Source organism: Apis cerana, linkage group LG7 (genome assembly GCF_029169275.1).
Source record: "Apis cerana isolate GH-2021 linkage group LG7, AcerK_1.0, whole genome shotgun sequence".
NCBI lineage: Eukaryota > Metazoa > Arthropoda > Insecta > Hymenoptera > Apidae > Apis > Apis cerana.
The window spans coordinates 4282848-4302717 of record NC_083858.1 but is presented as its reverse complement, the minus strand read 5'-3'; the positions used below and the strand labels follow the sequence as shown (position 1 = coordinate 4302717).

The 19870-nt window shown below is 18.5% G+C and overlaps 1 protein-coding gene across 10 annotated transcripts in view; it reads left to right on the top strand.

Moving 5' to 3' along the window:
• Positions 1-19870, top strand: part of LOC108002523 (uncharacterized) — a 315743-nt gene that overhangs the window by 113462 nt on the left and 182411 nt on the right. For 7 of the 10 annotated variants that reach the window (XM_062077705.1, XM_062077704.1, XM_062077712.1 and 4 more), the window contains one exon: positions 11320-11391. The exons of the other annotated variants lie outside the window; for them this stretch is intronic. The gene's annotated coding sequence lies outside the window, so the exon portion shown is untranslated. The remainder of the gene's footprint in view (positions 1-11319; positions 11392-19870) is intronic. 10 annotated transcript variants of the gene reach the window in all.

Here is a 19870-nt window from a genome sequence, read left to right as displayed (position 1 = left end):
AGGAGAGCATTTAAAGAGGTGGTCTGTAACCTGCATTTTCGATAGAATGGTTTGCCAGCAAACGATGCATTATACGCCGATTCAGAGATCCCAAATGTTCACTTTGATATGCTTCGTGTGCGCACGCCAGTTCACAGATAATAGAAAAGTGTGCTATGAATTTATTATTATCTTATGTGAAGCATACAAGAAAAGTTAACAATAACAAACTTTGAGGTGAAATAAATTAAATTAATATTGCATAGTTGATTGATAATTGCAAAATTGGGTCACAATAATAAATAGACAAACTGAAAAAAAAAACGAAAGTTATTGTTGCGATCATCTTTCGAATTGCTGTTATTATTATCATTGTTATTCTTATATAATTGTTTTCATTATTGTTATCTCTATATTTGATGAATCGAAGTCTTTGCAGAAACTTCTTTCGTTTCAAAGATATGCAATATGAAAAAAATGATAAGTTTTAAACTAATGAAAGTTTTTTCTTCTTCTTTTGTTTTGGAATAATATATTAAAATGAAATATAAATTGATCTTTCATAATTGAATAAATTTGTAAGTGAAGTTTTGTTTATTCGCAAGAAAGCTGAAGAAAGAATTGTAAATGAGTTATACATTTTTTTCTTTAATTTGCATTACAGGAAATAATGATTATTATTAATTTTTATTAAATTTTTATTAGATTCGAAATCAATTTAATGATCTCGAAATCAATGGGAAGAAAAGAACAAATACATTTAAGAAATATAGATATTTATGATTTATGTAATTTTTTCTATCTCTCAATTAATTTGCATATTGTGAATTTGATTAAATAGGATTTATTAAACTATATAATATATATTTATATATAGTTATATATTTATATAAAATAATTTTATGAATACAACTGAATAAAAATTTATTTTATTATAAAAATATAATATCAAATATTTTAATTATTTATATATTTTGTATATTTTTGCATATTTAAATTTTTAAAATTATATATAAATATTTTCATATATATCATATTAATTTTTTCAATAATTACATAAGAAAGAATATATAACACTTCGATTTCAATAATCTTGAAATATATTAAAGATAAAATTTTTAAACAATTTCCTATATAATCGTCTATAAATCTTAATTTTGGAAATATATGTAAAAATATTTTTAACGCTAATATTGTAATTTTATATAATTTTCTTAAGCATTTGATATACATTGGAATTTTTTTTTAGTTTAGATTAATTTGGATTTAAATGATTCGAAGGATATTTTATTTTTATAATATATCGCTTGGTGAAACTTATTACTATCGTATTTATAATATTTTCAAAATTATGATTACATCATATTTTATTAAATATATTTTTACATTTAAAATAAAATACAAATATAAATGTATAAAAAATATAATATATTACAACAAGATATTTTGATAACATATATTTAAATTCTAATATTTAAAAGATTATAAGATTTTATAGCGATTGCATTTTAATCTAACAACCAATAATAATTTAAAGATTTAAAAAATGTATAAAATATAATCTAAGATGAAAGTTCCATTTTATCTTTCTATGAATTATGTATATTGGTTATGTTGAATGAAAGTATATATATATATATATATATATATATATATATATATATATATATATTAATATTATAATATTAATATCATAAATATTATATATTAACATCTTATATATAATTATATAGAAAATTACATAGAAAGTTATGTAGAAAGTAAAATCAGTGATAATATAGAATTCCAATTAATTTTTTTCGAAAATTAATGCATTAAATGATTTAAATTTAAATTTAATTTATTTCTCATACTTTTCTCTTCTATATTTTACAGCTTTAAATAAAAAAAATTTAAATAAGAAATTTTATTTTTATTTAAAAAAATATTTTTTCATTTGTACGTGTATATATGTATATATAACTTTAATCTTATAGAATAAAAAGAATTTTTATTTGTCTAGATAAATTAACTGTAATATTTAGTTAATTTAATATTATTATTATTTTTATTGTTGTTAATATATATTTGGATTTATATTACTACATATTAAAGTATTATTTTAATCATTTTTACATTTAGTATATAAAATAATAATAGTAATAAATAATAAATAATAATAATATATTTCAAAATAATATCTACATATATATATATATATAATATAAATATAATAATATTGAAATATATACATACATATATATAGAATGTATTACGTAATAATTGTTTTGAGCATTTTCGATAATTTGACAAAAAAATGTTTTGAAAAAAAATTAATAAATTAACTCATAAAGTACAATAAAAAAATTTTTAAAAAATGTTTTTCAAGAATAAATCGAGATCACTTTAATATTTTTAAATTACATTCTATATAATAAAATATATAATATAATGTAATATATATATAATAATATAATATATATAATATAATATAATATATATAAAATATATATTAATTATACATGATAAGATCAATTTAATAATATTTTATACTATCACTTTTATTTGACTTTGAATGAAAATATATCAAGTAAATTTGATTTTTTGAACATTTTAATGATATAAAATATTTTTGGAAAATATCTTCTGTTCCTTTGAATATCTTTTAATATAACTATATGTTTATATATATTTATATTATTATATATATTATATTATTTATATATGTTTTATGTATTAATTGATTGTATTGATTGGATATAAGAAACATAATCTAATCTGTTTTCATTATTAAAAAAACATTTTTGAAGGACAGTTATTAACTAAAATACAATATTCTATATAAGTTTAAATTATATAAGTTTATATTTTAAATTACGCAATATATTATAAATATGACTATAATGTTTAAACTACACATTATGATCGTAAATACAATATTTGTATATATTTTAAATTTCAGATGAATATATTCGAACTATGTTCTGTCTTATTTGACTATCTAAAGAACTTTTGGGAACTGAATGACAACTTTAGTAATATAAAAGATGTATATGTATATATATGTATCACTATCGCATACTACTATCAGTTACTCAGAAACATAAAAAATATCAACATTACTTCTAAACTGACGAACCGATAACGCCAATAATAATCTTTCTTTTGATTTACTCATTTCTTCATTCAAAGTCATTTGAAGTATATATATATATATATATATATATATATATATATAATATATTGTTACGAATATATAGTATATCATTGAATTTTGGTATTACTTTACAAAAAATTTGGTATTAACTTTACAAAAATCAAAAATATATAATATATATAATCATTTGAAAAAATTGATGTGAATCTAATTTATTATTGAAAAAAAATTTTTTTTGTTGGAATTTATAAGCGATTTAAAATTGCTGTGAATATAATACATATATATGAAAAATATATAAGAAGATCTTAAGGGATATATAATATGATATTCTATGGGAAATGAAAAAAAAAAGAAATTATTAAAGTAATATGAATTAGGAATTGATTTAGATTTTCTATATTATTTTGATATATAGGAATCTATATGAATAAGATAACTAGCAGGATTCCATTTAGCTAATGATATAAATGTTTTCATGAAGAAATTCAATCAAAAAATTCATAATTTTTTATTATTACGATAAATAAATATATTATCAAATTATTTTAAAAATAATAGAAAATAATCTTTTACAATTAAAAAAATACAGAAATTAATATATAAAAAATTAAAAAAAAACTTCCTTATTGCTCATTTAAATTATTATTATTGCTGATTCGAAAATTATTAAAATATTAAAAGATTAAAAAGAATAATCATCTTTTTAACTAATTTTTTTAAATAATATTCATCTATCGTTTAACGTTGAATACTGAAAAAAAAAAAAAAATGAAAGAAATTCCATTAATTTCTATCCGAAAAACATTATATTTTTGCAAAAATTTAAAATTATATTTTATTATATATTATAAAAAGTAATCGGTTGAACTTGCTGTAATTTTTCTCATGGAACTTTTCTCTCTGAAGGAAAGAAGAAGAACTTTTCTGATACATAGTTTCGCAAAGTCATTGAAATATAGAAGAATTCAAAGGTTAGGAACAAAGTCAACAAGTCAATGTAAAGACTGAAAGAAAAGACAAGTTATTCGTAAGAATGAAAGAGCGAAAAGAAAGATAAAGTGAAAAAAAAAGAAGAAAAAAAGAGAACAAAAAAATTGCAGCTTGTGATCAGTTTTTCAATCAGCTATTTTATCAGAAAATCATCGATAAATAAATAAATTATAATATCAAGAATGATGAAGAAGAACAACTTGTTAATATAAAATTATGATATTACATAAATGGATTGGTAAAAGATTATGTGAAAAAATGTTTATTTTCGTTATATGAAAATCTTGTGATTAAAACTTAAAAAATCCATTTATAAACGAAATTTTAATAGAATCTGAGTATTTATTAATTGATATTTTAGTAAATTTTAATGATTAGTTTTCGTAAATCATTCTATTACACTTAAGTATTATATATATAATATTTCTAATATAATATTTCTAAATAGAATAATTTAATTTAAAATAAATTTAGTTATTGTATTATTGTATTAGTTATTGTATTAGTAGTTATTGTATTTGCTAATATATATAAATATTGTAATAATAGCATAAAGGAAATAGCCTTGACAAATACTCGCAAACGAAATGTAAACACGTCTGTTCGCTATGAGTAATTGCAAAAATTACATAGCTTATTAGTTTACTCGCGTGGCACGAATTAGTTGGAATTATTTTCAGTTAATAATTGGGTTCACGAAAATGGAACAATCTGTTTAAAAATTCATGAAAAATTTCCGTTTACATGTATGTTCTCCTCCGTTCAATCAACTCCCTGTGACGTCAATCACGACCTTTACTTGACCTGATTCGTTCATCTAGATTATTTGCATGATATTTTCAAATCGGGAAGTCTTACATTGGTGTAAAATTAATTCTTATGAAGTAATAAGTCTTACTATAAGTAATACTGCAGCCAATTATTGCAAGTGTTTATGTTTCTTTTTTCCGGATAAAAGAATATTATTAAATATCGTTTCTCAAATAACGATTTATGATTTCTTTTTAGATTTCTTTTTCTTTATTATATTATTCATTATTAATATTATTTTGTTGTATCATTATCTTTAATTATTTAGATATATTTTTATAATATTATTTGCAACAGTATTTAATAAGTATCATTACATCTTAAAACTTATTTTCTTACATCAAAATTATGATTAATGATATATTTAGGTGACTCCATTTTTACTATAATAGAAAAGAAAATTATTGTAAATAACTTGTACAATAATATGAATTTACTTTTTTCTTAAATATATAATAAAATTTCAATTTTTACATGAAACTAACTTACATCTAATTTTTGCATTCAATACCATTAATTATTTAATATTTTACTATATTAGCAAAAATTCATATGTGTAAAATGATTTAATGTAGATATATAAAAAAAGATATTAAGATATATAACAAACTCATCTTTCTAAAAAATATATATTTATAGAAATGTAGAAATTTCTATGAATTTTTATTTTGCATTTTTTTCATTCAATAATAAATTGTAGCTTAATTCACATTATACATATATTTTAAAATTATACTTTTAGCATTTAATATTAAATAAAACTATCATGATATTTCTATAATCTATATATTCTATATTTTTTCCATTAAGAAATTGTTTTTGAATATTTTAATATTATGTTTTAATATAATTCATTTTTTGTTTTCTAAAGAATTTATAATTTGTAAAAAAAAGAATTATATATTATAGGTGTCCCATAAGTTTCTTTCTTTTTTTGATACGAAATGAATATGTGATATTTGTTGTTTAAGATTAATTTATTACGTTATATATGAACCTATCTATTCTATTCTATCAGCTTCTTCCATCTTTCAGAAAGCTTCATTATTTTCTTCTTTCAAAATTGTTAGGGTTTATTTGCAAAATATTTCTTGAGATGCGTTTTTATTTCGCTTACGGATTGGAAACGTTTATGGAGAGAATTTTTTAATAATAAATAATAATCGGATGGAGCAAGATCTGAGGAATACAAAAGATGCGATAGAACAAACTGTACAGTTTTTCTCTTACAGTCAATGCAACATGTGGTTTTGCATTATGTAATAACTTCATCATCAATTTTGGCCGTTTTTCTGCTATAACTTTCAATTTATCAAATTGATTGCAACATTTTCTAAAATTGATAGTTTCACCTTGAGAAAGGAGCTCATAGACTACACCTTTCCAATCCTACCAAATGAAGAAAAGAACTTTCTTCGGATAAAATCCAAGATTCGCAACAATTAAAAGTTTATTGTCCTTGAATCAATTGCATTTTCGATGCATATTTTGATACAAAATCCAAGTAGAGACGCAGTTCATAAAGTCGGTCTCCATCAATAGTTGTGGAATTCAAACTTTACATCGATTGACATAATCCCATCATGATCAGGTGATTATGTACTGTCCTTTTGGGAGTGTTAATGACATTTATTATCTCGCCTACACTATTATATCACGAATTTTCAACGAACATGATTTTGAACGTATTCATCGTTGCTGGATTGCTGTGCCTTTCATTTTTCGAATTAAAATTTCTAGTTCTAAATCTCTTAAACCAATTGTAGTGTGATGATCGTAATAGAATTTCCGTAAACAGGACAAATCTTTTCTGCATTATTTGCATTATTATTTTTTTTAAAGCAATAAAGCATAACATGCCGCAAATGTTTTCTTTGGCTATTCATATTGAATAGTATAGAAAGTTTTAAAAGGGACTGTCATCAACGAAATGTATTTTAAAAGAGCTCTGGGATGATTGAAACCGATGCCATAGCTAATAAATAAGCTTCCATGTTCATATAAAAATAATCAATTAAAGTTATTCATAAATAATTATATTAATTAATAATATTTTTCATTTAATTTATAAGTATTATAAATTCATAATAAGTTATATATAATACAATTGAATCTATAAACAAAAATCTCTGTAAAATTAAAATTTTATTCCCTTTTACTCTGTTATTAAAGTTTTACAAGTTAATGTAAATTTTAATTTATATAAACTTTAATTATTATTTATCATATATTGAATTGCATTATTGTACTTTAATAACTAGAATTCAAAAGAGCTTAATTTGTTTGAAATGAAACTATTATCATTGATATCTTTATATATCTATTAATTTTTATTTATATGTCATATGTCAATTATCAATAATTATGTTGATATTATATCCTTTCTTTTGAGTATGAGATTTATTTATCTGAAGATAAAAAACGACACAACAGTTTAATACTTATTAATTTTTCTTTTTTACGATTAGAAAATTATTAATCAATATTAATAATAGAATATTTGTATATCGACTATAATATATAAATTTTTCTTAAATCTCTTTTATTCAAAATTTTAATAAGATAAATCATAATATCATAATTTTAAAATTTTTCTTTTTCGAAATTCGAATTATGTATTAAAATTTAATAATGTAAAATATTCAATAATTTTTCAAGAAAAAAAATATAAATATTTTTCTTAATATTTGATTTATAACAAATATTTTATTTAGAACATTTTTATAATCATTTATTTTATAATCAATTATTTCATTATTAGAAATTGTTCAATTTTGAATCCAATAATGATTGTATCTTTTTAAATTATTATATTCAAAATTTGATATATAATTAAAATGGCATTCGATGTGTAATAATAACATGTGTTTCTACTTACATAATGTATATGATATAATTTTCACAATGTATGTGCATTAAAAATGTTGTAGAAAAAGTTTTATTTGAATAAAAATGTAATTAGTAAAAAAATAATGTTTCACTGCGTTACATATAGATACATATGAAAATTATTTATAATTAGTATTCACAAAATAATGAAAAGCAAATTTCAAAAGAATTGTTTTGAAGTAAAATATAAGTATTATTTATTAAATTTTATAAAATATCTTTTTATTTTGAGCAATTAATAAATATAAGTAATATTTCATTATACAAAAATTCTAAAATACAATTAACATTTTATCGATGTTATTTTCATATGTTTTTATTTATATTTTATCATATCAAAGTATAATATGGTACTTTAAAAGTTTATTTTATTGTGAAATAATATTATTGAATAGAAAAAAATAAAAATATTATATAACGAATAAATATTTTTTTTATGTAAATTTTTATACTTAATTTTTACATAATTATTAATTAAAATACGTAGTATTACGTAAATAATTTTTGTTTCAATACAAATAGTTATTGGACATTCAATAAATGGGACCAGTAACAAATTAATTAAAAATTAATTAAAAATTTGGATATTTTTCGGTTATAAAATCTGATAATCTTATAAGTTTTTTTTTTAAAAATATAGAATGAAGTTGCAAACAAAGTTAGAAACAATAGGCACTTCTGGTATTTATATCAACTTAGATTATCAAGTACTTTTATATTGATTTATTATTTTGTTCGGGCATTGGTAATTAATAATATAAATAAAAAATAATGATTATATTGTATTCATTATTGATTAAAACATTTATGTCAAAACAATTTTTGTGGATTTAATATTAATTTTGCTATCGAATATAAAATTAATTTCAATATTGTTTTCAATTGACTTATACAAATTCGCGTTTGGTTATTTTATTATTTAGAAAACAAATAAATTTTCTATGAAATATTTATAGATATCTAGAAATAATAAATAAAAAATATTATAAAAATTAATTTTAAGTAATATATGAAACATATATTATAAATAATATATATATGAATTATAAATTATAAATTATAAATTGTAAAATTATTCTAATTTATATTTTAATATTTTATTATATATATATTCTTATGAAATGTGCAATTTTTTTAATTATGGTTTGGATCGTAATCTATATCATAATAATTAACATCTCATAAAAAAAATGTTAAATAAAAAAAGTTTATGTAAAATATAAATAATAAAGCCATCCAATATCATTACTTTTCATTAAAAAATAAATGAAGTAATAATGAAGTTAATATCACAAAAAATGGATTGTACTTCTTATTTATTCGTAACAATATAAACTTTATTTGTAGCATATTTTAATAATCACAAACATTTGATTATTAAAATAATATAGGATATTTGGAAATTCACAAAATTTCTTCGAAATAATTAATTACATTATAATATTAATATAATATTAAATGCTTTGCTTCTAATTTTATATTCAATTTTCTTCTCTTTCATCAAGCCCATCTAATTACCAAATCAGAAAAAAGAAACATTTTTTCTATCTATAATTTCAATTTCTCTTTGCAAATACGAACACAACAAACAAATCATAAACTCATAAATTTGTAAACTTCGCAATCCGTGTCAATTTCTTGATAAAAAGATGGATCCTCACATCTTTGCAGTGCCAAATTTGGATTATTCGCATATGTTCTAACTCTCGTGATTTTTAATGTTTCGAAATAGTATTCCATATAAACATATGGAAATAATGTAATTATTAATATTAATGTAATTATTAATTATCCATGATATAAATCAATTTTTTTTCGGGTTTACATTAATAAAGTATAAAAGAATGTGAAAATCAAGAATATCGCGTTAATATTAAGAACTTTAAGAGTAAAACCGTAAATGGTGAAAACGTAAGGTAGAAAGAACTAGGAAGAGCGTAAGAAAGAGAAGAGGAAAGGGAAAAGCAAGAAGAAACAAATATATATCGAGAGGGGGCGAGACGAAAAGGAATTGTTGGAAAAAGGAAAAAAGATGAATGTGATGGATAATGCAGCGTAAGACGCAAATGAATACGAATCAGCGCCATTTTGAAAAACTGGCGATTGTTGAGGTGGCGAGAAAAATGGATGTAAAAATTCAGAAGATAAGTATAAAAATTGTTTTTTCTCTCGTCTTTTTTAGCGATCATGAAATTTTTCCAAAGTTGACTTGTCTCTTAACAAGAATCTTTATATTTATTTTTTCGATAAAGATATTTATTTATTTAAGAACGAAAATTTGTAAGTAAAAAAATTATTCTTTTGGACAGTTAATTTGGACAATTATTCTTATAATTATTGTTATAATTATGTAATTATTAGTATATGTATGAAAAATCAATAAATAACGAATTGATTTCGTTATGTATCTTAAAATTAAATATATATTTTGGAACGATTCAATATCAAACTCAATCGTAATCTAATTCCAATTCAAGATTTTTATATATTATAATTTTATATTAATAATAATTATACAATAATTATTATAATTTTCATAATAGAATCATATAATCATGTCCATTCCATCAATAGAAATATATATTCTAGAAATTAATCCGAGTTTTTTAAAATAAATATTATTTAAAAAAAACATATAGATACTTTTATTTTTTAAAATATTCGCTATTATTTTTTATGATTTTGTTCCATCTTTCATTTTTAATTAACATATTTTTTCCTTATATTTGGAAATGTGCATTAGATAAATAATGTTTAAACATTTAAATATATTTGATTATAAAAATAACATAATATATGTGAAAAGCTTATCGTATTCGATTAGTAAACGATTTTTTCGAATTTATTATTCTCGCAAATTGATTGGTGTTGGTAGTTAATTGCATTGATAATTGAAGATTGGAAATTGTAGTAATTTTCATATCTTATGAAATGAAATGTTGTAAATGTAAAAAAAATTATAAATTATTTAATGTAAAGATATTAAATTAATAAATTTATAATAAATTTCTAGATTATATATACTGTTCATTTAATGTAAAGATATTAAATTAATAAATTTATAATAAATTTCTAAATTATATATACTGTTCATTTATAGAAACAAATCTGCAATGATGCATTTATGTGCATTTAATTTAAAATTATATTTTAGTAAAGCATAAGATGATGCAATTTTTCATTTATACTAATTCTTCATTGATTTTTTTCACAAATTTTATCTAAAAATAATCCATACTACGAATAATTATTTATTATTTAAAGTTTCATTTCAATTTCCAAATTTTAAAAGTTTTTCAATAAGTATTAAAAAATCTTTATTTTAGATATAATAAAACATATGAATATATTTGTCTCGCGTATTAAAACGGTATGTAAATTTAAGATTTTTTTCTATAAAAATATAAGAATTGTCAACAGGATTTATTCAATGACAGGCATTTATTTGCATTAATTGCAAACTTCAAATCCGATAAATTTTCATAAAACATCACGATTGTCGTTTCTTTCAGAATCTACGAGCGATCTCGTCACTCCGGCGAACAGCGCGCTCTTAATCCTCTATAATCTACTGTAACATTCAGGTAACATTTCAACGTATTTATATTTGTTTCGAGTTTTTATTTGTTGCATTTCTTTTCGGAATGTGCCAAGTAGCTGCTATTTGTTCCAAGCTTAAAATAGTGTGATTGTCGCTGTGATCTCGTTATTTATTATACTTTTTTTTTTCTTTCCTTTCACGTGGTTATACAATAATGTAGATTTCATTCTATATTTCTTTTAATATATTTTTCATATGCAAGTATCTTTGATATATCTTTGATCTATTTAGATATTTTTTTTATTATTTATCATTTGCAACTAGTTGCAATTTTATTCATGTATTTAATTAGAATTTAAATAGAATATGAATAAATTTAAGTAGGATAAATATGTACTCATAATTATAAAAATAGATGATCTGTTAGATTTTAAATGACATTGTAAAATTTTTAATATGCGATAGCATATTGAAATTATTATTATTTTTCTTGTTGTTATTGCTGTTGTTGTTGTTGTTGTTATTGTTGTTAACCAATAATTTTATTTATATTTTTAATTAGAGATAAATTTAAATTGAATAAGATATTAGATGGTTGTAAAAATAGATCATTTATTAAATTTTACTAGATGATACTATATCATTTTATTAAATAATATAGAATCTATTATATTCTATTATATAATATATAATATTATACTCTATATTAAGATTATTCTTGTTATCATTATTAATTGATATTACTAAACATAAATATTAACTAGAAAGTTTAAGATAGGTTACGAAACATTACCAACGATATATAATATTCTCAAATGACAATTATTCAATTATTTTTTTATGTTCGATATAGTTTAATTTTTATATCATATACAATCATAAACAATATTTGTATATTTCAATTCAATAATTTTTTGCAATCTTCATAAAATATTGCAAAATAAGTTCTAGGAAATGGATTTTGATTCTTTGAATATTTTTACATCGATTTGAGATTTTACAATATTTGAATGAAAAAGAAAAGAATTATTATTAGAGAAAATATAAAAATATGCTCCTTGCTCATTCAAGGCTTAACTTTGATAATAAACAGAATGAAATCCAGAATCTAATAAACGCTCTCAATATAACAATTATCACAATTTATTTATTATAATAATTTAAATTTTAAATTATTTATTAAATTAATTATTAAAGAATAAACTGCAATCTATATTTTTATATATTAATTTATTTTGTAATTAATTTATTTTCTCAAAGTCTTTTTAAAAACAAATTATATTCTTTTAAGAAAAATTTAAAAATATGAATCTAAATTTAAAAATATAAAAAATTATTTAATATAAGGAGATGTATTATGCAATATTAATCATTTTTTTATAAATTGATAAATATGAAAATTGATTTTAATTTTTTTATACTTATTATAATTTTTTTAATATTTTTATAGAATCATAATTTGTAGTATATTGTATTTTATCGTATTTTTTACAAAAAAAATATTAAGATTTATATTAAAAAGTCATTAATTTAAAAGATATTTTTAATACTGTTTCATTTTTTTCATAATATTTTTTCTTTAAAATATATTTTCATTCTTTTTAAATAAAACAGACAACTTGTTTATAATATGCTAACTCTTATGATACACATATGTCATATATAGAATACAAATATAATAGTATTAAACTAATATTTGTTAATTTTTTATGTAAATGATAGAAAAAAAAATATAATAATTATATAATAATATAAAAATTGATAAAGAAATTGAGAGACAAAAATCAATTATAAAAATATAAGATTTTTATAATTTAAAAAGTAATAAGAAAATAATAAATAATTAACAATAATAAAACGTAATAAATAATAAACAATTAAAAATAAAAGTAATAAAAAATATAATTAATAAAAATATACATAGCACTTAGCTTGTGTATTATTATTCTACTCTTTCATATATGCTATATTTGGATACTTATATTTAGATATTTAGATATTTATTCTTTCAGTATAGTTTTTTAATCGAAATAATATTAAATTCTTCATATTATTTTTTTGAAATAATATATGAAATAATAATTATGATAATATATTAATTAATTATATATTATTACTGTCATTATAATTATAAAAATTATTCAAAAATTTCTTTATTTGTTTTTTTTATATTTTTTTAATCTCTTAATTTATTATAATTTTATTACAATTTTATATATATATATAATTAATTTATTATAATTGCTACATATTTGAAGGTAATAGAAATCAATCCAATGTAAGATGATATTTTTTTAAAAATATTAATAAATTATTTTATTTAAATTTATTTATGAATTTGATTTTGCCAAATATAAAATAAAAATTTAAATTAGGTTAAATTAAGTTAGATCTAAAAATCATTTTGAAATGAGAATTCAAATAATTCAATTTAGGAATATTACATAATATACTATATAAAATTTATGCATGTTTAAGCTGTGTTCAATACATTTCATTATTATATATTTTTCTAATTAACTTTATAACTTTAATGATTTAACTATATGACTTGAAGTTGAAGTTTTCATGATCTATACAAAAAAAGTCTACAAAAAAACAAGGATTAAAAACGATATAGATACATGCAAATATTATTTTTACATCGTTCAACAAATTACATGAAAAATTATCTTTCATAAAACATGCAATTTTTGAAAGTAAAAATGAAATAAAATATACAAGTATATAAAAATATAATAGAAAATTAATAAATCTCTTAAAAGAATTCTAAAAATAATAATTACAACAAATTGTTAAATTACAAATTTATTATATTTTTAATTTTAATATGTATTAATTAGCCGAGAAATATCATAGAACTTTGAATGCAATTTTGATATTTTGATTTTTTTAATTTTTATCATATTTTATATAAATAATGTGAAAATTCATAATTGCCTAGAGATGTTTTTTATCTTTTTGAATCATTCCTTTTGTTAAAATAAAAATTGATTTGCTTTGTTATCTCGAATGATATTTTCAATTTTCAAGCTGACTAATTTTCCTTATTCATAAACATTCAAATTCAAAACAAAGCTATAATAATTATTTTGCTTAAAAAATTAATTAGATATAAATAATATGAAATATAATATAACGAATTATATAATTTAAAATTTTATTTGTTATAGCTTAATTTATATTTTGATTTTATATTTTTATATATTTTTAAATATAATAATATTATGTGAAATTATATATTTAAGATTATGTATATAGGTATGTATATTTAAGATTATATTATAATAATTCACATTATAATAAATAAAATTATTATATAATATTTTAATTTAAAGAAAAATTTAATTAAACAAATTTAATTAAACAAAGTAATAAACATAAATATAAATATTATTATAAATTATAATTTTTTTATATTTATAATAGAATTTTGATTTTAATGATAAAATCTACTTGCTATATTCATTATACTATGCTATATTATATAATATTCTCTGGAATAAAACAAATCAACATTATCAACGTCCAAATAAATCAAATAATTCCCGTATTTGACTATTCTAATAACCTACTGAATGTTTTATTATTTGAACAAGATCTGAAAGCGATAAATGTTTTACACTTATATTTTAATTTAATATAAAAAAAAATATATTTTCTTTAATATTTATTATTAAATATTATTATATTATTATATTATTATTAATTTCCTTATCTAAACAATTAATATGAATATAAAGAATTTATTGTTGTTATAATTAGAAATATAAATATTATAAAGATAAAAAAAAATTATATTGTATAAATATTCAATTCATTTTTAGAAAATCAGTTGCATTTTAGAAATGAGAAGATGCACTTGCATAAACAGTAGGATTCAGAAATGGGAGAAGAAAAGAGAAAAAGACAGACAGGAAGGATTCCGTGCATCTGTAGTTGCTATTCGAGGCAGCGTACTTGAAACACCATATAGAAGAAGACTAAAAATGGCGAGAAACGTATGCTAAACGGACTCGATTTGCATAATGAGCAATATAATTAGCGCGTGTTGCTGAATACGCTAAGATGACCGGTTGAGATGGGAAAATGTTATTTTTTTTCTTGCCAAAATTCTCCATGTTTTTCCTTCGAATGAACTTCTCCCGTCTTTCTTTGCAAAAGAGAAGGAAGTGAGGATGGATAAGTTCTGTCTGAGAACATATTTTACACGCTTATCACAAAATGTTTTAACAGGAATTACATATATAGCCCGGAATGAAAAGAATCGGTCATAGAATTTTTTGTTTTTTTACGAATAAATATTTTTTTTCTTTGTAATAATATTTTTTTTAAAAACAGAGACATTAATTTAAGGAATTATAAGATACTGTATAATATATAATACTGTATAATACGTATCATATTAATTATAAATAATAAAGTAAAATTCTGATAAGTATTTATAATTCTGATAAGTAAGTATAAAGTAAAATCTAAAAATCTCTTCTTACTTAAAATATTCTATTTAATGGATATTTTAAAGTATCCGAAATTAAAATTTTTCATAATTTTTTGTGTACTATTTTTGTTAAAATAAATAAATTAAAATGTTGAACATATATTATACCTATGATTTAAATATTATATATCTGATATAGATATATTATGCTATTAGAATTCTAGATTTTTACATAAAATAGACTTTAATTTTAATATATGATATCTCCTATGATGAGAGTCCATGTAAATAGACATAAAATGTTATCTGTATATAATTTTTTATAAAAAAATAAGAAAAAATAAGTTTTTTTTTATTTTTTTATTTGAAGCTTCGTTTTCCAAAAAATTTGAAAATTTTTTGATTAGAAGTGAAATATATTGAATATTGGATAATTCCCGATTGAGTATAAATGAATTATTGATATTTAAACATACTCTATGTATGAAAATAAAATTAATTTTATTTTATGTAAAAATTAGAAAAAGTAAAAATTTTAAAATTTAGCGGCTATATATTTACTATATATTCAATCCCAATTTTATCAAAAACAAAAAAATAATAACATTTTATTGTATATTTTTTATTTATTTTCACGTATATACGAATGATATAATAATTTTATAATTCACTTGTAAAGAAATATTCAAATTTGGTTTTTTCAATGTTAAAAAATATTTTATTTTATTTTTTTTATTTTTTTATTTTTCCATAATGAATTATTTTATTATCCATATTCGATTAAATCTGATATATATGATATTTTAATTAATAAGAGGAAGAATTATTAATATAAGTACTGAAAATTTAAATATTGAAAATGACAATTTTAATTTTTTATTATATAAAATAAAATAAAAAAATAAAATTAAAATTAAATTCAACCAAAAATATATTTTGTTATACCTGGACTATAATCTATGCCACTAGGATGATTCACATTCATTGGTGAAGGAAAGAGGTTAAGACATTTATGTTTATAAAGATATAATTAAGTATAATTAAATAAGAAAATTAATTTGATGTTTTCAAATCTATTACATAAAAACATAGATTATAGTATTTATATATAAATAAACATATCTCACAGAATATAGTATTCTTCAACCTAATCAATTTGTGGTGATGATTTTATTAAAATTTTATTAAAAAATATTTAAAAAATTATATAATAAAATATTTATTAACATTTTTAAATAACGTTATAAAATACGTTTTTAAATTTTTTATATTTGGTTTTAAATTAATGCAACAATAAAAAATTATTATCTATATAAAATATATTTAAAATAATATAGTCTATAATATTTTAATTTTTATTTTTATGTTTAATAATATTTTTAGAACATTTTTTCCTTTTTAAATAAATAAAAAACTAGTAAATCAAAATTTGTTATTTTGTTTCAACTAAATTAAATTTTTAATTTTTTATCTTAACAATTTTGATATGCATAATAACGATTGTGATAACATATATACAATTAGTTTTAAAATCACAAATTCAAATGGAAAAAATTTACTATAATAATATGTATATAATATAGAATATATTATATATATTATTATAAATAATATATAAATAAATATTATTTAATCTTTCATTTAATTGCATAATTCAATATTCATTAGGAGAATTCATAAGAATTGTATTATTTAAATTATTTCATTTTTGAAGTTTATATCCAGTAATAAATATATTATGATTTATGCAATTAAATATATAATATAAATAAATAATATATAATATAAATGAATTTTGATAAATTTCAGTGTTACAATTTATAAATTTGAATTCGCATATCAAAAAAAATTGAAAGTAGAAATTGAAATTTTGGCCCAGAATTAGACGCGGTCGACCGCGAAGTTTTCAACGGAAGAATAATTTCGAAACATATTATTAAGTTGATGTATGGCTTTTTTGTATTCTCGGCGGTATATTTTTGACAGTAGTAATCTTAATATAGGCTCGATATTTAGTTTATGACTTAAAGAAAGATCTATCTTAATACGTACTCGTAGTTCATTAAAATTTATGAATTTATTTAAAATCTTCTTCGATAAAATATTTAAAATATTCATTTTTTAAAAAAATTTATTGTAATATTTTTATGTATAGTTTGTAATTTTTAATTAAAATCATTAATTTTTTAGATAATTTAATTATAAAATGATTAGTTACTGCTTTTTTATAAAAATTTTAAAAATTGAATATTTAATTTGATAAGATGAGTAATTATAAATAATAAATATGTAATAAATATGTAATAATAAGTAATAAAAATAAAATATAATTTAATAATTATATTTAAATTGATATATATATAATATTTTGATAGAATTAAAAATTTAATTTTGTAAAAAAATTGAAAATGAAAGAATTTTAAAATTATATCATGTTAAATTATTTTATTTACAAATTTAATTTATTTTTAATTTGAAAAATTATATTAATTATTTCGTATAATAATTTATTACTTATTTTATTCGATAAAATCATGTAATTTACGATTTTCCGATTATGATAGTACATTTATGATTATTATATATTCATTTAATTAAAACCATTTACTTTTGTATTATCTATATTAATTAACATTTTCAACTTGAATTAATTCATTTGAATTAATTAAATCAAATTCTCATTTTCTTTATATAAATATTATATATTCATTTTCTATATGAAAAATAAATAATTTCATATTTTCTATAAATCTTTATCAGTTACGGATAAAAATATAAATAATTTATATATATTTTATATTTTTATTATATTTGAAATCTCTCATTCCATCAAAAATTGAATTTTTTTGGTTTAAAGATTTTGCTTTATTTGTTCATAAGATGCGAAAAATATTAATGACAGTAACTCACGTATATAATATTCATCATAATATTTTTTTCTTTAATATCGTTTAAATGGAACATAGTTATACGATATCGGTGATGTTACAACTATTTAATTGGCACTTCACCGCAAAAAGAAGGAATCCTGGTCTATGAATATAAACGACGAGAGTTTGTTTCCAAACTTTCTCCGAATACCTAGATGTAGTCAACTATTTCTCTAATAATTATGTAATGTATTTCTTTTTCGCGAAATACATTGAAAAAATATCTAATGTATTTTTTTATGTTACGAAGATAGTATAGAATACCCTATATGATAAAAAAAAAGTAAGAAATTATAAAATTAATTAATTAATTAATTAATTAAAATTAATTAATTTATGGACGGCAAATTATAGATTATGATGATTGAGAATGTCATTTTTGATTTATATGTATTTTAAATATATTTTTTTATTTTTGATTATGATTTATTGATTTGATTATTTGATTTTTTTATATTATTAATATTTCAAAATATAAACTATAAAAATTGTATTAATTTTTTTTTACTTTTGATATAGAAAATAATTTAATTTTTTTAATTAATGCAAATTACATGTATATATTACATATATATAGAAGTATAATATAATATATATGTAATTTTCATGAAATTATGATCTGAATTTGTAACAATTTCTTTTATAATATAATCTAATAAGATTTTCATACAAATTTCAATAATACATATTATTTTTATTTTGTTGAATAAAATTTTCAGAATTAACCAAACTGATTTAATTAAACTTATATTTTATTTACAAAAAAATAATTTTTGAAATATATGATCAATATGATTTTGATATGTAATTCAAGTTTCGCTCGAATTTCGCAATGCGATTTTATTAGATTTTAATTTGATATTTTATTAGAATTACTTATTTATATTTATATTAAAGTATATTTTTATTATTTATGCTAAAATATTCGCAGTTTGTGATTTTTCTCTCTTTTTTAAGATTATTATATATTGAACTTTGATTTTTTAGATTCAAAATTTAAAATTTTATAAAATCTCAAAATTCTTAAATATCATTTTATAAAAAAAAATATGAATATTTGATCTTTTTATGAAACAATAAATAACTTTTGTGCATATTCTACAGAAAATGTGCAGAGTTTGGAACTATGCGTTAAGCAGTTTTATTAGCGA